The 23,823-nt window shown below is 37.2% G+C and overlaps 1 protein-coding gene across 2 annotated transcripts in view; it reads left to right on the plus strand.

Moving 5' to 3' along the window:
* VAV3 (vav 3 guanine nucleotide exchange factor) overlaps positions 1 to 23,823 on the plus strand; it is a 436,414-nt gene that overhangs the window by 123,011 nt on the left and 289,580 nt on the right. The gene's annotated exons all lie outside the window — the stretch shown is intronic.

Genomic DNA, 23,823 nt, shown 5'->3' on the forward strand with positions numbered 1-23,823 from the left:
AATAAGAAAGACAGAGACAAGGGTGAGGTAAAATTCAGAGAGAATGGAATATTTTTCAAACTTAAAAAAGAAGAAAATGCTTCCATTTGAAACAACACAAATGAATCTGGAGGGTGTCAAGCTAAATTAAATAAGGTAGAGAAAGACAAATATTAGATGGTATCACTTATTTAGGGAATCTGGAGCAGGGGGAAGTGAAAATAAAAAGTCAAACTCATGGAATCAGAGAGTAGAATAGTAGTTTAACACGGAATGGAGTTAGTCGGGGACACAGAAGCTGGTAAAGGGATACAAAGTGAAAGAAAGTAAAAGAAGAGAGTGACAAAATTGGCTTAAAACTCAACATTCAGAAAACTAAGATCATGGCATCTGATCCCATCACTTCATGGCAAGTAGATGGGGAAACATAGAAACAGTGACAGACTTTATTTTTTTGGGCTCCAAAATCACTGCAGATGGGGAGTGTAGCCATGAAATTAAAAGATGCTTGCTCCTTGGAAGAAAAGCTATGACCAACCTAGACAGCATGTTAAGAAGCAGAGACATCACTTTGCCAACAAAGGTCCATGTGGTCAAAGCTATGGTTTTTCCAGTAGTCATGTATGGATGTGAGAGTTGGACCATAAAGATAGCTGAGTGCTGAAGAATTGATGCTTTTGAATTGTGGTGTTGGAGAAGACTCTTGAGAGTCCCTTGGACTGCAAGGAGATCCAACCAATCCATCCAAAAGGAAATCAGTACTGAATATTCATTAGAAGGACTGATACTGAAGCTAAAGCTCCAATACTTTGGCCACCTGATGGGAAGAACTGACTCACTGCAAAAGACCCTGATGCTGGGAAAGATTGAAGGCAGGAGGAGAAGGGGATGACAGAGGATGAGATGGTTGGATGGCATCACTGACTCAATGGACATGAGTGTGAGCAAGCTCTGGGAGTTGGTAATGGATAGGGAAGCCTGGTATGCTGCCATCCATGGGCTTGCAAAGAGTCGGACACTACTGAGCAACTGAACTGAATTGAACTTGTGGTTACCAGAGACTTTCTTATAACTTCTTATAGTTCTAACAGTGTATATTAAGCTGATTATAACGTAATATTGAACACATACAAAAACCTTACATTATTGCACTCCCTCCCTCACATTCTATATTCTTAATAATATAATTTATATCTTTTTACATTGTGTTTCTGTTAAAAATATTATTGTAGTTGTAGTTGACTTTTGTACTTGGCCTTTTAACTGTGTGTTAGAGTTATAAGTGATTTTCCCATCACTATTAGGATATAGAGTATTCTGAAGATTGTATGTACTTTACTAGTGAGTTTTATTCTTTCATATATTTTCATGTTACTAATTAGTATCTTTTTGTTTCAGCTTGAAGAACTCCCTCTAAAGTTTATTTTAGGGCTGGTCTAGTGGTGATGAACTACTATCAGCTTTTGTTTGTCTGGGACCTCTCTATTGCTCCTTTAATTCTGAAGGACAGCTCTGTAGGGTAGAGTATTCTTGATTGGCAGTCTTTTTCCCTGAGAACTTTGAATATCATCCTATCACTGTCTTCTGGCCTGCAATGTTTCTGCTGAAAAATCTGCTCATAGTCCTATTGGTATTCCCTTGTTCATAACAATTTGCTATTCACTTGCAAATTGTCAAATTTCTCTTTTTGTTTAATGTTGAACACTTTAATTATCTAGTGTCTTGGTATGGGTTTCTTTGGGTTCATCTTATTTGTGATTCTCTGGGTTTTCTGAATCTAGACATCTGTTTCCTTCCCCAGTTAGGAAATTTTCAGCCATTATTTCTTCAAATAAGCTGTCTGCCACTTTCTCTCTTTCTTCTTCTAGGACCTTTATAACACAAATGTTGGTCTACTTGATACTGTTCCGTAAGTCCCTTAATACTGTTCCCTTTCATTCTTTATTCTTTTGGCTGTTCTGGTTGTGAGTTTTACTGCTCTTTTTTTAAACTTCTTTATTTTAAATGGAGGCTTACAATATTGTAGTGGTTTTGTCATACATTGACATGAATCAGCCATGGGTGTACATGTGTTCCCCATCCTGAACCACCCTCCCACCTCCCTCCGCATCCCATCCCTCTGGGTCATCCCAGTGTACCAGCCCTGAGCACCCGGTCTCGTGCATTGAACCTAGACTGGCAATCTGTTTCACATATGATAATATACATGTTTCAATGCTATTCTGTCAAATCATCCCACCCTCGCCTTCTCCCACAGAGTCCAAAAGAGTGTTCTATACATCTGTGTCTCTTTTGCTGTCTCACATGTAGGGTTATTGTTACCATTTTTTCTAAATTCCATATATATGTGTTAGTATACTGTATTGCTGTTTTTCTTTCTGGCTTACTTCACTCTGTTTAGTAAGTGTGTAAATAGGCTTCAGTTTCATCTACCTCATTAGAACTGATTCAAATGTACTCTTTTTAATGGCTGAGTAATATTCCATTGTGTATATGTACCACAGGTTTCTTATCCATTTGTCTGCTGATGGACATCTAGGTTGCTTCCATGTCCTGGCTATTACAAACAGTGCTGCAGTGAACATTGGGGTACATGTGTCTCTTTCAATTCTGGTCTCCTTGGTGTATATGCCCACCAGTGGGATTTCTGGGTCATATGGCAGTTCTATTTCCAGTTTTTTAAGGGATCTCCACACTGTTCTCCATAGTGGCTGTACTAGTTTGCATTCTCACCAACAGTGTAAGAGGGTTCCCTTTTCTTCACACCCTCTCCAGCATTTATTGTTTGTAGACTTTTGGATAGCAGCCATTCTGAGTGGCATGAAATGGTACCTCATTGTGGTTTTGATTTGCATTTCTCTGATAATGAGTGATGTTGAGCATCTTTTCATGTGTTTGTTAGCCATCTGCATTTCTTCTTTTGAGAAATGTCTCTTTAGTTCCCATTATCAGGTTTTTTATATTTCCATACAAATTGTGAAATTATTTGTTCTAGTTCTCTGAAAAATACCGTTGGTAGCTTGATAGGGATTGCATTGAATCTATAGATTGCTTTGGGTGGTATACTCATTTTCAGTATATTGATTCTTCTGATCCACGAACATGGTCTATTTCTCCATCTATTTGTGTCATCTTTGATTTCTTTCATCAGTGTTTTATAATTTTCTATATATAGATCTTTTGTTTCTTTAGGTAGATATATTCCTGAGTGTTTTATTCTTTTCATTGCAGTCATGAATGGAATTGTTTCCTTAATTTCTCTTTCTGTTTTCTCATTGTTAGTGTATAGGAATGCAAGGGATTTCTGTGTATTGATTTTATATCCTGCGAGTTTACTATATTCATTGATTAGCTCTAGTAATTTTCTGGTGGAGTCTTTAGGGTTTTCCATGTAGAGGATCATGTCATCAGCAAACAGTGAGAGTTTTACTTCTTCTTTTCCAATCTGGATTCCTTTTATTTCTTTTTCTGCTCTGATTGTTGTGGCCAAAACTTCCAAAACTATGTTGAATAGTAGTGGTGAGAGTGGGCACACTTGTCTTGTTCCTGACTTTATGGGGAATGCTTTCAACTTTTCACCATTGAGGATAATGTTTGCTGTGGGTTTGTCATATATAGCTTTTATTATGTTGAGGTATGTTCCTTCTATGCCTGCTTTCTGGAGGATTTTTATCATAAATGGATGTTGAATTTTGTCAAAGGCTTTCTCTGCATCTAATGAGATAATCATATGGTTTTTATCTTTCAATTTGTTAATGTGGTGTATTTCATTGATTGATTTGTGGATATTAAAGAATCTTGCATCCCTGGGATAAAGCCCATTTGGTCATTATGTATGATCTTTTTAATTTGTTGTTGGATTCTATTTGCTAGAATTTTGTTAAGGATTTTTGCATCTATGTTCATCAGTGATATTGGCCTGTAGTTTTCTTTTTTTGTGGCATCTTTGTCAGGTTTTGGTATTAGGATGATGGTGGCCTCATAGAATGTGTTTGGAAGTGTACCTTCCTCTGCAATTTTCTGGAAGAGTTTGAGTAGGATAGGTGTTAGCTATTCTCTAAATTTTTGGTAGGGTTCAACTGTGAAGCCGTCTGGTCCTGAGCTTTTGTTTGCTGGAAGATTTCTGATTTACAGTTTCGATTTCTGTGCTTGTGATGGGTCTGTTAAGATTTTCTATTTCTTTCTGGTTCAGTTTTGGAAAGTTATACTTTTCTAATAATTTGTCCATTTCTCCCAAGTTGTCCATTTTATTGGCATATAGTTGCTGATAGTAGTCTCTTATGATCCTTTGTATTTCTGTGTTGTCTGTTGTGATCTCTCCACTTTCATTTCTAATTTTGTTGATTTGATTCTTCTCCCTTTGTTTCTTGACGAGTCTGGCTAGTGGTTTGTCAATTTTATTTATCTTCTCAAAGAACTGGCTTTTAGCTTTGTTGATTTTTGCCATGGTCTCTTTTCTTTTGCATTTATTTCTGCCCTAATTTTTAAGATTTCTTTCCTTCTATTAACGCTGGGTTCTTCATTTCTTCCTTTTCTAGTTGCTTTAGGTGTAGAATTAGGTTAATTATTTGACTTTTTTCTTGTTTCTTGAAGTAAGTCTGTATTGCTATGAACCTTCCCCTTAGCACTGCTTTTATAGTGTCCCACAGGTTTTGGGTTGTGGTGTTTTCATTTTCATTCATTTCTATGCATATTTTGATTTCTTCTGTGATTTGTTGGTCATTGAGAAGCGTATTGTTCAGCCTCCATATATTGGCATTTTAAATAGTTTTTCTCCTGTAATTGAGATCTAATCTTACTGCATTGTGGTCAGAAAATATGCTTGGAATGATTTCAATTTGTTTGAATTTACCAAGGCTAGATTTATGGCCCAGGATGTGATCTATCCTGGAGAAGGTTCCATGTGCACTTGAGAAAAAGGTGAAATTCATTGTTTTGGGGTGAAATGTCCCATAGATATCAATTAGGTCTAACTGGTCCATTGTATCATTTAAAGTTTGTGTTTCCTTGTTAATTTTCTGTGTAGTTGATCTATCCATAGGTGTGAGTGGCGTATTAGAGTCTCTCACTATTACTGTGTTATTGTTAATTTCCCCTTTCATTCTTGTTAGCATTTGCCTTACATATTGCAGAGCACATATATATTTATAATTGTTATATGTTCTTCTTGGATTGATCCTTTGATCATTATGTAGTGTCCTTCTTTGTCTCTTTTCACAGCCTTTATTTCAAAGTTTATTTTATCTGATATGAGTATTGCTACTCCTGCTTTCTTTTGTTTTCTATTTGTGTGGAATATCTTTTTCCAGCCCTTCACTTTCAGTCTGTATGTGTGCCTTGTTTTGAGCTGGGTCTCTTGTAGACAGCACATATAGGGGTCTAGTTTTTGTATCCATTCAGCCAGTCTTTGTCTTTTGGTTGGGGCATTCAACCCATTTACATTTAAGGTAATTATTGATAAGTATGGTCCTGTTGCCATTTACTTTGTTGTTTTGGGTTTGGGTTTATACACCCTTTATGTGTTTGTGTTTCCTGTCTAGAGAAGATCCTTTAGCATTTGTTGAAGAGCTGGTTTGGTGGTGCTGAATTCTCTCAGCTTTTGCTTATCTGTAAAGCTTTTGATTTCTCCTTCATATTCGAATAAGATCCTTGCTGGGTACAGTAATCTGGGTTGTAGGTTTTTCTCTTTCATCACCTTAAGTATGGCCTGTGTCTTGGGTGGCAGCTCAAAAAGTTGGGGTGGTAGATTTTTGTATAAGCTCCCTCCATTGAGGCACTGGTGACTTGGATTTATTGTTGCAGTGAGTTAGAGGGAGAATATGGGGGAAGTGTCTGCTGTTTCTTTTGGGCTCTAGCAAGGATGGCAATGGCACCCCACTCCAGTACTTTTGCCTGGAAAATCCATGGCTGGAGGAGCCTGGTAGGCTGTAGTCCATGGGGTTGCTAAGAGTCGGACACAACTGAGCGACTTCACCTTCACTTTTCTCTTTCATGCGTTGAAGAAGGAAATGGCAACCCACTCCAGTGTTCTTGCCTGGAGAATCCCAGGGACGGGGGAGCCTGGTGGGCTGCCATCTATGGGGTCGCACAGAGTCGGACATGACTGAAGTGACTTAGCAGCAGCAGCAGCAGCAGCAGCAGCAAGGATGGCACCTGGATGAGTGCTACTGAGAAGTTAGACCTTGAGTCAGCAGCTTGTAAAGTATGCAGTCAGACTTCTTTCAGACAAAGACTTGGAGATGGCATTTTTTGCCTGCTGTCTTTGTGCTGAGTCCTGGGAGGATGGCTGTGGCAAATACTGGTGCACTTGTTAACAACTGCTATTTTGTCTGCTGTGGTTGTCTGAAATTCATGAACACAAGTCTTACTGGCCTTCAGAGCTAAATGATTTGGAGAGCAGTCCTTAAAAATCAGTTGCTAGATATGAGGCCTTTACTCCTCAGGGAGAATGGGGTGGGGGTTTCTTTCTGATTGTATGGTGCTATGTCAATGGTGAGATTCATGATAAGAATGTTTCTCAGCCTTTTCTACTCGTTTCTATCAGTCACCCAGTAGATAGGAATCACTGAGCTCTTCTCTAGATTGCTCTTAAAGGGAGTTTCTCCATGTATAGCTGTTATATTTGGTGCATCTGTGGGAGAAGGGAAATTCAGGAGACTCCTATGTCACCATCTTGTCCTGGAGTCAAAATATTCTTTTGTTCTGTCATGTCTGAAGTGGTTTCTGGTGCATCGTTTTTTGGTCAGGATTTCTCATGGTATGTACAAAACCTTAGAATTGCTTTTTTTTTTTTTAATAAGAAAGGAATTTTATTTTCAAAATATAGGAGGATTTTGGAAAGTCTTTCAGAAATATAATTGAATTAAAATTACTTTTTGAAGATGGTGCATTCTTAGGAATAAAAAACAAAAAAGAGAGAAGTACAAAATTCAGAATTCCATTATTCCTATGGGGAGAAACACTTCTATACTTCTATCAAAACTTTGTATTAAAGGTATAGGTGCAATCCCGAGTTTTATTTTAATAAATGGTTCACCTCTGGTAGTCATTCCCCTGGCATAAGTTGCCTAGCACCAGAATCCCTAGTTGAAGGTATAATAATTCATTTGTGCCCCTTAGGCATGGCCTTTCCAGCAGTCAGCTCTACCTCATTGAGACTTGCAAATTAAAAAAAAAAAAATCACTGTAGTTCACTGTAGTGTAATTGAATATCATATTTCTGTTTCATTATATCTAGTAAAATCTGAAACTATTAGAAAATGTTTTTTTAAAACAAGTAAATAAAATGGAAGCAATTTGTTCATATTTCTCTAAATATTGTATAAAAATACTATATTGATTTGATTACACATTTCATTTATTGAGTGGGTAGATTCATGTATGTGTTGAAAGACATTTAGCTGATGTTACCTGATGGTGACATTAGATACATTAAAAAAAAAAAAGTCATCTATTATCTGTTTAGTTCCAGGAACATCTTGGTTTGGGAGGAATTATCTTTCAGAGCCTGTTCCCTTTGGGGACAGCATCCTGTGGGAGCACTTCTATTTTCCTTTGACTTCCTGTTTATTTAAAAGAACTCTTAACAAATGTAGAGGGCATTGTGACTTTTCTCCCTCATGTAAATAAATATCTTTCCCAGAGCCTAAATCTAAAATGTATTAAATTCATTCTCGGTTGATGGTAAAGAACATTTAAAATTAAAGACAAAATAAAAATTCACTACTTAAATATAAAACTGGCTTTTTTTTCCCCTTAGTGTTTTCCTAGTCAGGGTGGGCTAATTGTTATAATTGAATTAAAACTGAATAAATATGGGAGTGACCATTTTAGAAAAATCTATTTGAGGCCAGATTTATACTGATGATCGAAAATGCATGGAAGCCAAGCCAGCTCCTCCCTCCTTACCTCCTTTCCCCAGTTTCCTTCTGCTTTGGGAATGAAGGTCTGCTCAGTTCCCACATGACAGCTACTTCTCTGTACTTCATCCAGCTCTACCTTGTTCCCAGCTGCACACTGGGCCCTTTCTACTTGTGCTACTGGTCACCTCCTAGAGTTCTAGGAGAACTCTTCTCCAAGTTCTGCTGCTGTGTATGCCAAGGACATGTTTACCTGGTCTTGTACTATGCAGCTATCCAAAAAGAAATATATTTGTGATAGACTTTGTTAGATGCTGGTAGATAACAGGAAGGAATTGTAGTTAGGAAGCAAAACTTTACAAAAATAGTTGATTAATCTGACAATTCTCCAAGTTCAGAAAAAGAAAACTTAAAAAAAAAATTGAAACCTTTTTAAAAGACAGTCCCATCACAAATACGCCTCAGTTCCCAGCCTGTTCCTTTGTTAAAGTTCTTTCTCTTCTCCTTCTTCCAGGAAGAATCCTCTTCTTTCAACCTCCACAGCAGAAGTCTCTACCTTCTGTGGGGGTATGTTTCACCCTAAGATTATTTACCACAATTCACAAGATTCCTCTGACAAAATGTTTCCTGGTGTCTGAATTTATCATTTTATAATTTATCTATTGTAGGGAGAGAGATAGGTGAAGAAATTTGGTGCAGACAATGTGGGATGAGGCTTGGCTTTCTATGTCCCAAACCCTTCTGCATCTCCTTGCTAGTGTAGAGTTTTGGATATGCTTCTTCATTCTTTTCTTTAAAAAAAATTTTTTTATTGGGTATAGTTGATTTACAATGTTGTGTTAGTTTCAGGTATACGGCCAAGTGAACCTGTTTTCCATATACATAAATCTACTCTTTTTTAGATTCTTTTCCCATATAGGCCATTAACAGAGTACTGAGTAGAGTTCTCTGTGCTATATAGTAAGTCTTTATTAGTTACCTATTTTATATATATAATGGTGTGTTTGTGTCCAGTCTTCCAACTTATTCCTTCTTCCCTTTATCCTCCAGTTGCCATAGCCTACCCAGGAGCCTGGTAGGCTATAGTCCATGGGGTCGCAAAGAGTCGGACACGACTGAGTGACTTTACTTTCACTTTTCACTTTCAGCCATGTTTATTTTCTCCATCTTTAGCTCTCTTTGTGTTTTGTAGATAAGTTCATTTGTAGCCTTTTTTAAGATTCCGCATATAAGTGGTACTGTATGATATTTGTCTTTCTCTCTGACTGACTTCACTCAGTATGACAGTCTCTAGGTCCATCCATGTCGCTGCAAAGATGCCTCTTCACTCCTGCGGCAGATCAGTAGTTAATGAAACCACCTCCCCCAAAACATACATATACACAAATGTGTCTTTTTCCCATACTAAAAAAATATTTCTGAAGGACGGTGGTCTAACTCTGTATTGTATTAGTGAGGACTGTTAAAGTTGTAAATGATAGAAATCTAATTTGTATTACTGTTAGTACTAAGAGTTAACATTTATTAAATGTTAACTATGTAGTTGTATCACTTTCATATATATTATCCTGTCAGATTTTAATAACAGCTTTATTAGGTAGGTACTTTTATCGTTCCCATTTTATATATGACAAACCTGAGGCACAAAGAGGTTAAAGGCAACTTACTTAGAATTGCAAGTTTTAGAGCCAGGATTAGAATCCAAATTGCTGACTCCAGAGCATTATGCCCTAGGATAGGCACATTGTGGAGAATTTATTGCCTCATAGATTCCACTGTAAATTGCAACAACCAAACTATTGGGAAATACAGAGTAGACATAGGCTTCAGGAATAGCTGGAGCCAAGATTTCAAATACCATTCTCTCTCTCACTGTCTTTTTTTTCCCTTTGCCATGCTGCGTAGCATGTAGAATCTCAGTTTCCCAACCAGGGGGTGAACTTGGACACCCTTCAGGGGAAGCAAGGGATCCTAACCACTGGATAGCCAGGAAATTCCCCGCCTCACCGTCTTTTATGTATACTTTTTTTCCTCAGTGTGCTGGCTTTAGCTCTTATTGTTAACTCGATTCTTCAACATGGTGGATGGCCACTAGTAGATCTTTACCTTGGTATTTCACAACTTCTCCCTTTGGAAGACTTTTTTACAGCTGCAGTTGTTAATTTAAAAAAAAAAAAAATCAGTGGGAAAAACTTCTAGATACACAGATAATACCAGCTGCCTGAATCTGTGCACTCTCCCAATATGTCTTCCAAACAATACAGAGCAACAAGAAGAAAAAGGTAAAAACACAAGGATTGAGGATACCCAAATCTCAAATTAACTCTTAAGTGAAAGAGGAAAAAAAAAAACACCAGAATCTCATTAAGCTATGTCTCATACTCTTGCCTCAAACCGTTACCATGAACAAGAATGGTTTAAAAAAAAAAATGTAAGAGAGAAGATTTGGTCCGAGGTTAATGTGAAACTACTGCTAAAAGAGAAAGTCTACCCTCTGGGTAAAAATACTGAAAATATTTCCAATTCAGTTCTCAGGGAAAGACCCAAATGTATGCTGTCTACCAGAGACACATCTAAAACAGTGATTCAGAAAGAGCAGAAGTCAGTGGGAAAAGTTGTAATTGACCCAGTTTGGGTCAGCTATCCACCCAGACCACGCAGATCTGGCCAACAGTTCGGGGTCCTTTGGTTCAGCCATCCCATCCCCCACTCCCCTCCTTGGCCACTCATCCATGTCCAGGCTGGTGGACTCAGTAGAACTTGGGCGTTTTTTCTCTTGGTTGCTGTATCCCTGCATCTTAGAACAGTCCCTGGCACTTAGAAGGTGCCCAGTATTTCCTGATAGCTTCTTCTGGACTAAATAGTGTCTGAAAGAAGAGGGGTTCAGTTTTCAGAAGAAGAGGGAGGTATTGGGTAGACAATACACATATTAAGAAAAAACATTTTCTAGACATTGTTTTTCAGTGTTCTCTGATTTCATATTCTTGAGAAATGGATGTTTGTTTTTAAGTGATTTGCAGCATGAGCAGTGTAAGTATAGAAAAGTTGATTAATAAGTAATGAAACTGTCTGGAACAGGGCTATCTGACAGAAATATGAGCCACAAATGCAAGCTGTGCATGTAGTTTTAAATTTTCTAGTCATCACATTAAAAAAGTAAAGAAATGAGTCAATTTAATTTTAATAATATATTTTATTAACTCCAATTCATCCAAGTATTATTTCAACATAAAATCATACAGAAAGCATTCATGAGACATTTTATATTCTTTTTTTCCCTGTTCTGTTTGCATTTATACTTACAGCATGTCTCAGTTTAACCTAGCTTCATTTCAAGTGTTCAGTAATATTAGTTCAGATTTAGAAAATGGGATAGTCATCTTGTCATTTCAGGGTAATGGATGAAAATAATATCTAACACCTAAAATATATTTCTGTATGTGGCAGTATATTATACCTCTTGGCCCAGATGAAATATGTCTTATTTAATGTTTTTATTTTGCGATCTTATATGTTAGTAATATCTATTTTAAATTGGAGCATAATTACAGTTTAGTCTATAGCAAACCTTACTAATACTTTTACTTCTGAAGTAAATTTACCACAGTAGGGATATAGTAGAAAAGGGTCATTCTCTCACTTTAGGTCTGTTTAAATGTCCTCATTACAGTTGCCTCCTGTGAACATTTGAAACAGAATAGCAACCTCTATCATTTCCCCTTGCCTCTCTGACAGTTCTTTGCCTTTTATATTTGTGTAGCCATCTCAATAATTCTTGTTACATCTGACGTATCATATATACTTTAAAAATTGTCTTTATTTATCACCCCTTTTTCCTAACACACACACACACACAAGAATGTTTCCTCTCTTAGCACAAGAGCTTTATTGTATTCACTGCTATGTTACTACATCTTAGAACATTCCCTGGCATGTAGAAGGTGCCTGGTATTTTCTGATAGTGTGAGTGAAAGATTTCAGACGCATGGAATTCACTGCTGCCGTATACACAGATGCTCCCGCATCATCATCACCCTATATGGTCTTCCTCTGGTACCCACACTCTTCCCCATCACACTGCCATCAGAGTTACTCTACCTTTCACTTCTGATAGTAAGGACTGTGATGGTAGCTTTGTCATCATTTCTCTGCCTCTAGCCTTTCTCTTCAAGTTGCTTGACAAATGACTACCACCACGAATGTTGAAAAGCATCTCTGAACATATTAGTTCCTTGCTCAGAATTTTCAATTCTTCACTGTGGCTTTTTGGGATATCTGTAATGTGTCATATTTGTATCCTGTGCTGTTACCAACTGCACAGTTGGATTTTTTTTTTAATATGTTCAGTGATTTCTCCTCTTCTATTTCTCTGTACGTGTTATTCTCTATTCCTGGGTTCCCTTTTCCTCTTCTGCCTTGACCAGAACCCCTGACTCAACTTTAGCTACTTTTTTAACTCTCCTTGGGACAATGTTGTAAAGAATTTTGACTTAGGAGCATTTCACTGATGGATTATAAAGATTCTATGAAATATAAATAGACAGTGAAGTGTCATCAAAGCAAGACACTTGGCCTATGTGCCAATGGTCAAGTACCCTGGAAAGCAGCAGCGTTTATGGTTTAGAGAAAAATGAGTATCTGTCAAAGTATAGGAACTAGAGAGAAAAAGGGCACGGTGTTATCATTTTTTGATTGTCTAGTCTTTCAATACCTTTGTCTTTAAGTGCTTCCAATAAAAAATGGTCCTTGTACAACTTCCTTAAAATATATGTAATTTCATAGGAAATGAAAAATGACCCCAGTGCCTTCTAGTGTACTGAAGCAGCAGCTTTTCATAGACTGAATGTAAAACAATTACACCCACTTCCTGAATAGCAAAACATTTACAGTGTTCTACAGCTGTAAGTTTTGACATTTATGCCTTTCAAAGATTTGGTCCCTTAGGTTTAAATGGTCAAATCTATGGGTATACCATTGTTTATGGTATTCCTTTATTATCCTTTTAATGTTCATCAGATCAGTGGTAATGACCTCTCCTTCTTTTCTGATACTGTAATTTGTCTCATCTCTCTCTCTCTTTTTGTTTAGCCTAGCTAGAGGTTTATCAATTTTATTCAGCTTTTCAAAGAACCAGCTTTTGGTTTTGTTGTTTTTCTCTATTGATTTTCTATTTTTGATATCATTGATTTCTGCTCTAATTTTTATTATATCTCTTCGTTCGTTTGCTCAGGAGTAAACTTTTCTTCTTTCCATTGTTCCTAAGGTAAAAGCTTAAGTTTTTTATTTTAGATCTTTCTTTTCTTCTAATACATGCATTCCATGCTATATAAAGTTGCCCTTTAAGCCTGTGCTTGCTCCATTCCACAATTTTTGATTTTATGGTTTCATCATCTTGTAGTTAAAATATTTTAAATTTTACTTGAGAGACTTCTTTGATCCACAGGTTACTTATTACTGTCAGATTGCCAGTTATTTGGGAGTTTTCCAACTATCTTTCGGTTAAAATTACCATGTTATCTGAGAACATACTTTGTATACTTTCTTTTCTTTAAAATTTAAAGTATGTTTCATGGCTCAAAATGTGGTCCAGCTCCATGTGAACTTGGGAATAATGTATATTCTACTGTCATGGGTTGGATATTTCATAAATGCCTATAGGAGCAAGCTATTTGTTAGTACCATGTCCTTACTGATTTTCTGCAATGGAACACTTTTAAAACTACTGCTTTAGAGTATTACATGGGGTCCAGTGGTTTAAAAGTGTGAGAGCCATTCCCTAAAATAGCTAATTTTTGACTTGATAACATCAGAGGCATTGCATATGAAAAACATTTACAGTGTGAATATGTGGTGTTTGAATCATAGATGGTTGTGACATGCATTTAATTCCCTTTAAAAGCTACTTGTTTTGAATATGTACATAATGATGCTATTTTAAAACGGGTTTATACGTGCCCACACACAAGTGCATAGTGAAGGGACAAGAGGAATTTACTCTAAATGTTGACTATAATTATAACCCTGGGGCTGTGGTATCACAAGTGTTTAAAAAGTGTTCTGCATTACATTTTCCTGTAGTTTTAAAATCTCCACACTACTGTTTTACTTTTGAAAAAGAACAAAAAGTTCATTATGGTTTGTTGAAATCTGATATTGTTTCACGTGTGAGGTGAACCTGAGGTGTGAACTTGATGAACAAAATGCTTGCAAGTAGGCACTGTCATAGCCAGTGTTTCATTATTCACTGTGGTCAGAGAAGAGCTGAAATGGAACAATGAATTAAAATCCACTGATAATTCCAGCATCGTCTTTTGAAACCATCATTGTTATCTGAGCAGCTCACCATACCTTTGCTAGTTTCAAAATAACAAAGACAGTGGAATTATTTAAATTTCAGTAAAGAATCCACCCACAATGCGGGAGACCTGGGTTCGATCCCTGGGTTGGGAAGATCCCCTAGAGAAGGGAAAGGCTACCCAATCCAGTATCCTGGCCTAGAGAATTCCATGGACTGTATAGTCGCAAAGAGCTGGACACGACTGAGCAACTTTCACTCTCACTGTTACGGCTTGATGGGGCTACAAAATGCTGGCCAGGTAATGGGCACTGACTACAAGTAGTAAACACATTCTGCAGTTGATTCCTGAATATTCAGAACTTTATTTATTTTGCAAAAGAGTGTGAGCTTTTGGAGTGAATAAATATAGAATATTGGTAGTTAAGTATTAGTCATATATAAATAAAGCTTAAAAATTTCCTGGTTTCAGTTATAAGTGAGAAGTGTAGGAAAAGAGATAAAGGCAACTTAATAGTAGTATTGGTCCAACTCCAGTTTTGAAATTTCCCCTGATACCTGGCATGTACTATGTACATGGAGTATGTTTAAAAATTTATTGAATATTAAATTTCATAGATTCCCTGTGTTCTCAGAAACATTCCTGGAGTCTAAACATTGTATTTCTTTAACAGGCAAGGAAATGCTGTCATGCATTGTTGGGTTTTATTACTTGATTTCATGTTTGATCAGACACTAAGAACAGTAGGGAATTTCAACTGATTGGGTGAACTCATAGAAATTAGCCTCTTCATTATTTTCCTTTAATATTTGATGATAGACTTTCATATGAACTACTTAATTGCTAAGTACTAAGTTTACTATGAAATTAATTCTAGGCATCCTAGAATCCACTCAGGAGTTAAGCTATTGAATATATTAGGTTCAGGGTTAATTTTTAATGCTTATGATTCTCAATGGGAAGAGGGCAAGACAGCCTCAATAAATAATAAATCTGAAATGGTAGACTGTATTTAAGGTCCATAGTTTGTGTTTTACATATCAAGAGGAACTTGAACTAGGCTACATGGTACCTATTATATTTTAAAAACTCAAACACTTAGAAAACAGTAGTTCTTTTTATCACTCTCTGTCACCTTATCCTACTTCCTCAGAAGTAACTACTTTTAATTATTTTTACCTATTCATTTTGTTATTTTTTTCACCATTGTATTTTTAATATATTATTATTTTAAATTTACTAATTTAAAAAGACCTGTTGACTAATGTAATAACTAGGGATTTAACTTTCTTATGTTTTTCACGTTCTCTATTTCTTTCCCATGGAGCTTTATTTCTTCTTAAGATTAAAGTGGTAGTGTTTTTAGGCTGTTATCATTATATAAAATGGTAATACTATATAGTGTTAAATATTTTGTAATGGATAATATTTGCATAGTAATTATAGAGTCCAAATACTGTCACAGTTATTAAAAACCCTAATTAATTGGTTTATCTTTTCTTTCAGTATTGAGGGCTCCCTAGTTTTGAGTTTAGTGCCAAATATTGATGAAATATAATGCGGAGTCAGTTTCTGTTCTTGAGGAACTCAAGATCTTCTCTATGAAAGAGAAGATGCAAAAGTGGTAATAGAGGTTTACAAAATGCTTTATTTTCTTGGACTCCAAAATCACTGCAGATAGTGACTGCAGTCATTAAATTAAAAGATGCTTGTTCCTTGGAAGAACAGCTATGACCAACCTAGACAGCATATTAAAAGTGGAGACATTCCTTTGCCAACAAAGGTCCATCTAGTCAAAGCTATTGTTTCTCCAGTAGTCATGTATGGATGTGAGAGTTGAACTATAAAGAAAGCTGAGCACCAAAAGAATTGATGCTTTTGAACTGTGGTGTTGGAGAAGACTTTTGAGAGTCCTTTGGACTGCAAGGAGATCCAACCAGTCCATCCTAAAGGAAATGAGTCCTGAATATTCATTGGAAGGACTGATGCTGAAGCTCCAATACTTTGGCCACCTCATGCGAAGAATTGATTCTTAGAAGAGACCCTGATGCTGGGAAAGATTGAAGGCAGGAGGAGAAGGGGACAACAGAGGATGTGATAGTTGGATGGCATCACCAACTCAATGGACATGAGTTTGAACAAACTCTGGGAGTTGGTGATGGACAGGGAAGCCTGACTTGCTGCAGTCCATGGGGTCACAAAGAGTCGGACACAACTGAGAAACTGAACTGAACTGAACTGAAGGAATCCGAAAGGAGGTGGGGCTTACTATGTTTGGCTCCAAGGAATTACCAGGCTAGTTAATGCTAGAAATGAGCTCTAAAGGAGGTAGGGATGGTCCAGATAGGCAAAACTGGGAGAGCTTTAATAACACTGGGATTAGCAGAGGAGAAGAACCTCACCATTTTTCCTTTTGTGTTCTGCACATCAACAGACTTAAACATGCCATAGATTCATAGTACAAATGTGTTGAACCTAAGCTGAACCCTTGGTTTCATAGCAGTATAAATATTCATCAAGTACCATTTCAAATAGTATTGTGCTAACTGTATATTATATAAACAGACCTACAAATAAGTCAACCTTGAATCATGCTGCTGAAGGTCCAGCCAAAGTCAGACTTGGCACAAATATAAACATCATCAGCAACGAACTCCAGTTCCTCCACGGTCTTAAATTCATTTTTGTACTTAATGTGGTGCCTGGAATATAATTGGCACTAAATGTGTTGAGCTAAATTGATAAGAGAAAGTGCTATTTGGGTCTGAGTTTAATTTCTGATGATCAGGAGTTTGTAATGTATAGTTGTCCAAGAGATTGGAAGTTTACTAGGGATTTTTTTTGTCCTTTTTCAGGTTTCTTCCAACTATTAAGCAGATTGTATCTTAGGCTATTCAAGGGCAAAAGTTGCTTCTTTTTCTCCAACCTAGGAATTTTGGAATGTTTTTGTTTGAGTAATTATTTGAAAGTTTTTCATTCTGTGTTAATCAAATGACTTAATTTATAGTGTCAGAAACCTAATATGTGATTGGAATTGTATTTTATTTCCATTAATAACAGTCAGTTAACTTTGATCATATTCTAGCTCTTTGCCTACCTTCTTGGTTTTCTGCCAAGTGTCATTGCTATAAGCCAATTTGCATATAAATTTGATAATTAAAATAATTTTAAATAATGTAGAGGGTCTTTGTCAAATCTTTCTTGTATTCTTACCTGCCCATAGTAGGCCCTGCTAATGTAAATGCTAATGCTTAATGCACACAATTCTTTCATCTACATGATTTTTTTCTATGATTTTCTAGATACTTAAGAGTTCTGTGCATTTCTCATTAGGTTTTCACTTTCATTTCAAAGTTTTAGAAACCTTTTAATAGTGAAAATTACAAGCTGACAAAATATGGCAGATAACCATCATCTAGCAGTGACCATCATAAATTCAGCTTTTGGAAGTGCTGGCTCTGTTAATAGTAATTGAATGAAAAGCGTGTCAGTTTTTGTTTATTTGTGTTTTCCTGATGGCTCACTTGGTAAAGAATCTGCCTGCAATGAAGGAGATCTGGGTTCAAGCTCTTTATTGGAAAGATCCCCTGGAGAAGGGAATGGCTACCCACTCCAGTGTTCTTGAATGGAGAATCCCATGGTCAGAGGAGCCTGGCAGGCTCCATGTGGTTGCTAAGAGTCAGACATTACTGAGTGACTAACACTTTCAACAGTTTTATTTGTATTTTCCATTGAGTAGTCAGGCATATGTAATCAGGAATTGAGCTGTTTCTTTTAAAGTGAGGGTTCAGGTCTGATCATAGAACCATAATATTTTAGATTTGGAAAAGATTTTTTTACTTTTTATTTTTAGTATGGATGTGAGAGTTAGACCATAAAGAAAGCTGAGCACCAAAGAATTGATGCTTTTTAACTGTGGTGTTGCAGAAGACTCTTGAGACTCCCTAGGACTGCAAGGAGACCCAATCAGTCCATCCTAAAGGAAATCAGTCCTGAATAGTCATTGGAAGGACTGATGCTGAAGCTGAAACTCCAATACTTTGGCCACCTGATGTGAAGAACTGACTCATTGTAAAATACCCTGATTCTGGGAAAGATTGAGGGCAGGATAAGGGGACGACAGAGGATGAGATGGTTGGATGGCATCACTGACTTGATGGACATGAGTTTGAGTAAGCACCAGGAGTTGGTGATTGGCAGGGAAGCCTGGCGTCCTGCAGTCCATGGGGTTGCAAAGAGTTGGACATGACTGAGCAACTGAACAGAAGACATCATGTGTTCTTGGTAATTATTTAACTAAAAACTTTCTGTGAATGGTGAAAATAGTTGATATAACTTCTGTAAATCAGAAAAAGGACATGAGTGCATTCACATAACTTCATTATTTTCTCAGTATAATTTCAGGGTCATAAATTTTCTATGATCTTTTTTTTTTTTTTGAAGTTGCTGTGGCTTAACTATGAATGGTTGGACCATAAAACACCTTCTAGAAAATATAAATTAGCTGGATGATAGAGATAAGGAGAGCTATTTCTAGCAAGGTGTTAAAAGACACTTAATGTGTTACATCCTGTGGATTGGTCAGTTGAAAGAGTTTATTTAAAAAAATTATTTGTTAAGGTTTGCTTTGTAAATTCTTGCGTATAAAAATGAAAAACTATAAAGTTGAAAACGCTGTTGTGATAAAAGAGAAAGTCCTTGGTAAGACTGCCTCAGATTGCCACTAGGTTACTAGTTACTTTTCACAGATTAATGACCAGACCTGTGGGTTTCCATCATCTTTGAAGGTGTTTCTGTTTTTCAAATTCATACGGCTCTGTTGATGCTCTAGTGACAATGTCAGCACCTATGTGTTCTCAGTGAGTGCTCTGCCTCCTGAGGCATTGAATTTAGAAGCCGAAGGAGAGCTGAGGTATCTTAAAATTCTGATGTCATTTTCCAAAGGAGGGAACTGTCCAGAGAGAGTTGATAACTCTCCCCTGTCCATTCTTTGTTTCTTTGAGTTGTTTTTACTCTGAGCACTTCTGACCTCAGATGTGTTTCTCTTCTCTCCCTGCACCACACCAACAAATTCATATACTCTTGACACCAACTGGATGTTGTACAGTTCAGCTCACTTCGAACACTATTAGGAGTTAGTGCAGACCCCACAGCTTATGGACTCAGTCCCACAGGACTGCGCCCACTTTAAGTACGTGACAAGATTGGATGGCCACACTCCTGTTCAGTTTGGCTACAAAATCGAGGGTTTCCCAACTCCATCCTCAAGTTTAACAGTTTTCTAGATACAAATTCAGGGAAACACTGTATTTACTGTTGCTGGCTTATTATAGAGATTATTCTAAAGGATGCATTACAAATGTATCACCAGATGAAGCAGTATACAGGGTAAGGTCTGGCAGAGTCCTGAGTATGGGAGCTTTTGTTCCTGTGCAGTGGGATATGCCACCCTTCTGGTGCGTGGATGTGTTCACCAACCCAGAAGCTCTTTGCACCCTACCATTAGGACTTTTTATGGGCGTCTCATCATGTAGGCACGATTGAGTAATAACCCATTCTTTAGCCTTCTCCCCTTAAGGTTGAGGGTAGAGCTGAAATTTTGATTTTCTAATCAAAATTTGGTCTTTCTGGCCACCAGCTCCCATTCTGAAGTTGTCTAGGATCCCAAAACTGAACTGAACTGACTGAGGATCCCAAAAGGATCCTTACTTAATTAGCACAGAAGGTGATTTTGTCACATTTGAGAGCCAAGGGATTAAGAAGCTCTGTCAGGGCCAGGAGTCAAAGATCGAATATTATAACAAAAGATGTTCATTGCATCCCTTTCACTCAGAAAATTACAATGGTTTTAAGAGCTCTGTGCCACGAACTGGGAATGAGGTTCAAATATATATTTATTATTGTATCCCAGCATTGCACACTTACCTCTGATTTAGTCAGTACCCTTGTTGCCCTTCACCCCCACTTTCATGGTTACTTGCCAGATCAGAACACTTTACTTTATATGTGGATGACTGCCTCTGGCCTCATCTGGTTGTTTTTAACCTAATCCTCTGATCCGATTTAACAAGCTCATCAGGACTGGATAGATGTTATAGGCCAGACTGGTTTAGATTTCACATCAGTGCTGGGTCACGGTTCCTCTAGGAGCTTTTCCAGCTGAGGGGGGATTTTATATACTTAAACTCAGCAGAACCACCCACTGAGTTGTGGATAAAATTTTGGTTGAAACTGTGGTTGAAATATTTCTAAAACCAGTCTGAATCTATTTGGAGTGTACTAGGGCCAACTATCGGAGAAGGCAATGGCACCCCACTCCAGTACTCTTGCCTGGAAAATCCCCTGGGTGGAGGAGCCTGGTGGGCTCCAGTCTATGGGGTCGCTAAGAGTCGGGCACGACTGAGTGACTTCACTTTCACTTTTCACTTTCATGCATTGGAGAAGGAAATGGCAACCCACTCCAGTGTTCTTGCCTGGAGAATTCCAGGGACAGAGGAGCCTAGTGGGCTGCCATCTGTGGGGTCGCACAGAGTCAGACACGACTAAAGCGACTTAGCAGCAGCAGCAGCAGGGCCAACTATACCATCATGATGGTGGGGGCTAGAATACCCTAAAAATAGAGATTTAAAGTGTAAGATCTGCTCTGAACAAGTTTCAGTTCTCATTGTTCATCTCATTGTTCATCTCAAGTTCATCTCATTGGATGAAACTTGCCCATAAATATGTAAGGAAAAATATAACCAAGTACCCTAATGAATAGTATGACCCAAAGGGCTGAGAACTAAGCGGGGTGGGGAGTAAGCTGTGTAAGAGCTTCTAGATGGAGCAAAGCTTGAGATAAGCTATTAAGGTCAGAAATGATTTGGAATAGGGAGAGGAAAGACTGATCTGAAAGGAAAAGATTGGGAATAAGTTGTAATATATATGGAAAGATAATTTCTACTTATTAATGTTTATTTACATGTGAGCTCTGCTTATGTTTGCTCTGTTGCATTTCAGCTTTTAAAACTCATAAAACTCGTTTTTCTCATAATAACTTTTTAATTTATAACTCATTTCATAATTTATAACTCATTTTTCTCATAAATCATACTAAAACAGTTTCAATTCACTCAATTCTGTTCATCTCAAGTTGGTAATATCAAATTGGTATTATTCTGTTGAGAAGGATTTCAATACATTTTAAAAGTATTATTTTCCTCATATTGTATTCCAGATAAGAATGATTTAAAAGACTATATACTGAAAAGAAGTCCTAATGGTCTTTAAAAAAAAAAACCACCAAAACTTTCTCTGCCATCTATCCACTATTTTAGCAAGTTCTTATTAGAAATATTTGTGGTCAGTCCCTACATCTGAGCATTCCTTCTCTTGAGTAAAGATTTTAAGTGAAAGTTACTACCACTTGCTTTGAGGTAACCTAGTTTGAATTTACAAAGATGTAACCTTGTATACAGAGAAAGCCTTCCTTGCTTGATTTTGTAATTTTCTTAGACTACTTAAAGGAGTGTTTATTTAATTTGATCTTATTTACAGAACAGTGAATGTTCTCCTGTGCTTGAGAAACTCTGGGTTCTGGAGCTTATGCTTGTCAGGTTTCTCTGACCATGGTTTTAACAGCCGAAAGGAACAGAAGCTGATTAGAAGAAGGGGCATTTTAATACTAAATTTAACCCACTCCAAAAATAATGAACTGTGAGGTTTGAAGTTTAAGATAAGATCTGGGAAATCCCCCCAGTCCTACGATCAGTCATTGTTTCTCTTGTATTCTAGATATTTTCTCCATCTTATGGAAGAAAACCACTGGATTCAGTTCAGTTCAGTTCAGTCGCTCAGTCATGTCTGACTCTGCAACTCCATGAATTGCAGCACCTCTTCCTAAATACAGTCTTGCCTTAATCCTTTTAGTACTCCTGTGTCTTCCCTTTCTTGATATTCGGGTATAGCTTTTATTTTTTCTTTCCCTTTGCTTTTTAAAATCTATCATGGATTATCTGATTAGCTATTTTCTGGTCGATACTTGAAACTTAAGTATGTTCACATATATATTTTTTAAATGTATTTATTTTTTAATTGAGGGATAATTGCTTTATAGGATTTTATTGTTTTCTGTCAAACGTCAACATGAATCAGTCATAGATATACATATGTTTTAAATTTGTGTCTGTAGCTGTTTTGGCCACCTTATAGGTGAGTCTGTATAATGAAATGTAGAAGGTGGTGAGAAGTAACGATTTTAATTCATTTTGAACGTGAGGACTTTCTAGCTTTATGTGGCTGTACGTTCCTGTCCTTAGAATGGTCCTCTTGAAGCTACATCCACTGTCAAGAGGAACTTACCTCCTGTGGTAACCCAAGGACGAAAGAGTAGATAAAACCAAGGAGGGCCTTAGAATGTAGGAACAGAAAAACCAGACCCTTATTGTCCTTCCGTCCCCCGTGTTGTAACTGTTAACGGATTTCAGGTCCTCCTGGGCAGTATAGCCTGTCTCCTGTCCTACTCCACACAGAAGTATACTCCCCACCAGTATATGAGCCCCATTCAATCAGCAAATGACCTGCAAGAGCCCTATCCCACTCCTTGGACCTGGGTATAAAAGTGGACCAAGGGCCCCTGTTCAGTGTCGGTTCTCTCTGGAGCTGGCCCACTCTTCTAACAGCATCTCCCACTCTAATAAACTGTATTTCCCTCTCATTCTGTCTCATGGCTGGAAATTCTTTTCCAACCCATGCCTGGACCACAACACTTACCTTGAAAGGAGGCTGTTATCTTTGGTGAAGGAGTTAAAAGTAGTTCTGCTACATTAACAAGAAGTGCTTCCATACACAGTTGCACTTAAATTCTTATCCTTTAAATGAAATAAAACCTGTACAGAGTGTGTGAAATAACAGATCTCTTAAGTCTGAGATCCTTAAATCTCCTTCAAAAAGGGTTGCATGACGGGCCCCTTGTTTGTTCTGATTAAATGATGTGGAGAAACAACATGATCTATGTTGACATTAAGCACATTCCATAACTATATGAGAGAAAAATTGTAAGCCATACTTTGGCATTATGAAAATTCTTTTTAAGATTTAAAATCAGTATTTTAAAATTTCTAATTTTGTTCTCATATGTGCAGTTGATGTTTGGGTGAGTATATAGGGCCACAGTAAATAGAAAACTTCAGTAGGTTACTTGCAACTTCAGCTGCCAAATGTCCCCACGTTGAGAAAAAAGAATGATGTGGTTATTTTACAGGAAATACTGTACAGGACTGTGGTTTCTGTAAAGGAAATGCCCACCAAGAAACTAAAATGCTGTTAGTCCTTAATGGTGTGCTTTGTGCTTGAGGTAAAAATAAGTTGGTATAAATAAACCTTACTCCTAGATTTTATGCTCAGAATTAATTCTAAAGCACTTTAATGTAAAGCATGAAGTGACTTTGCATTTTTATGTGGCTTGCTAGCAGAATGCAGCTTAGGAGAGAAGACCACAGAAAGCTCCGTGTAAATAATGGAACAGATGGTTGAGGGACAATCGTTTGACTTTGACAGTATCACACAAGAAGTCAACCCTGATTTAAAACACAATAGTGTTGGAGTAAGCATCACTGTCACCCTCTTTCACTTGCTCTGGAGGGTAGCAAATGCAAGTAGCAAATGTCCTATTGTCATTCTTTTCACAAATCACTTCGTCTATTTTACTA

This window comes from Bison bison, unplaced genomic scaffold (genome assembly GCF_000754665.1).
Source record: "Bison bison bison isolate TAMUID 2011002044 unplaced genomic scaffold, Bison_UMD1.0 scf7180017864519, whole genome shotgun sequence".
NCBI lineage: Eukaryota > Metazoa > Chordata > Mammalia > Artiodactyla > Bovidae > Bison > Bison bison.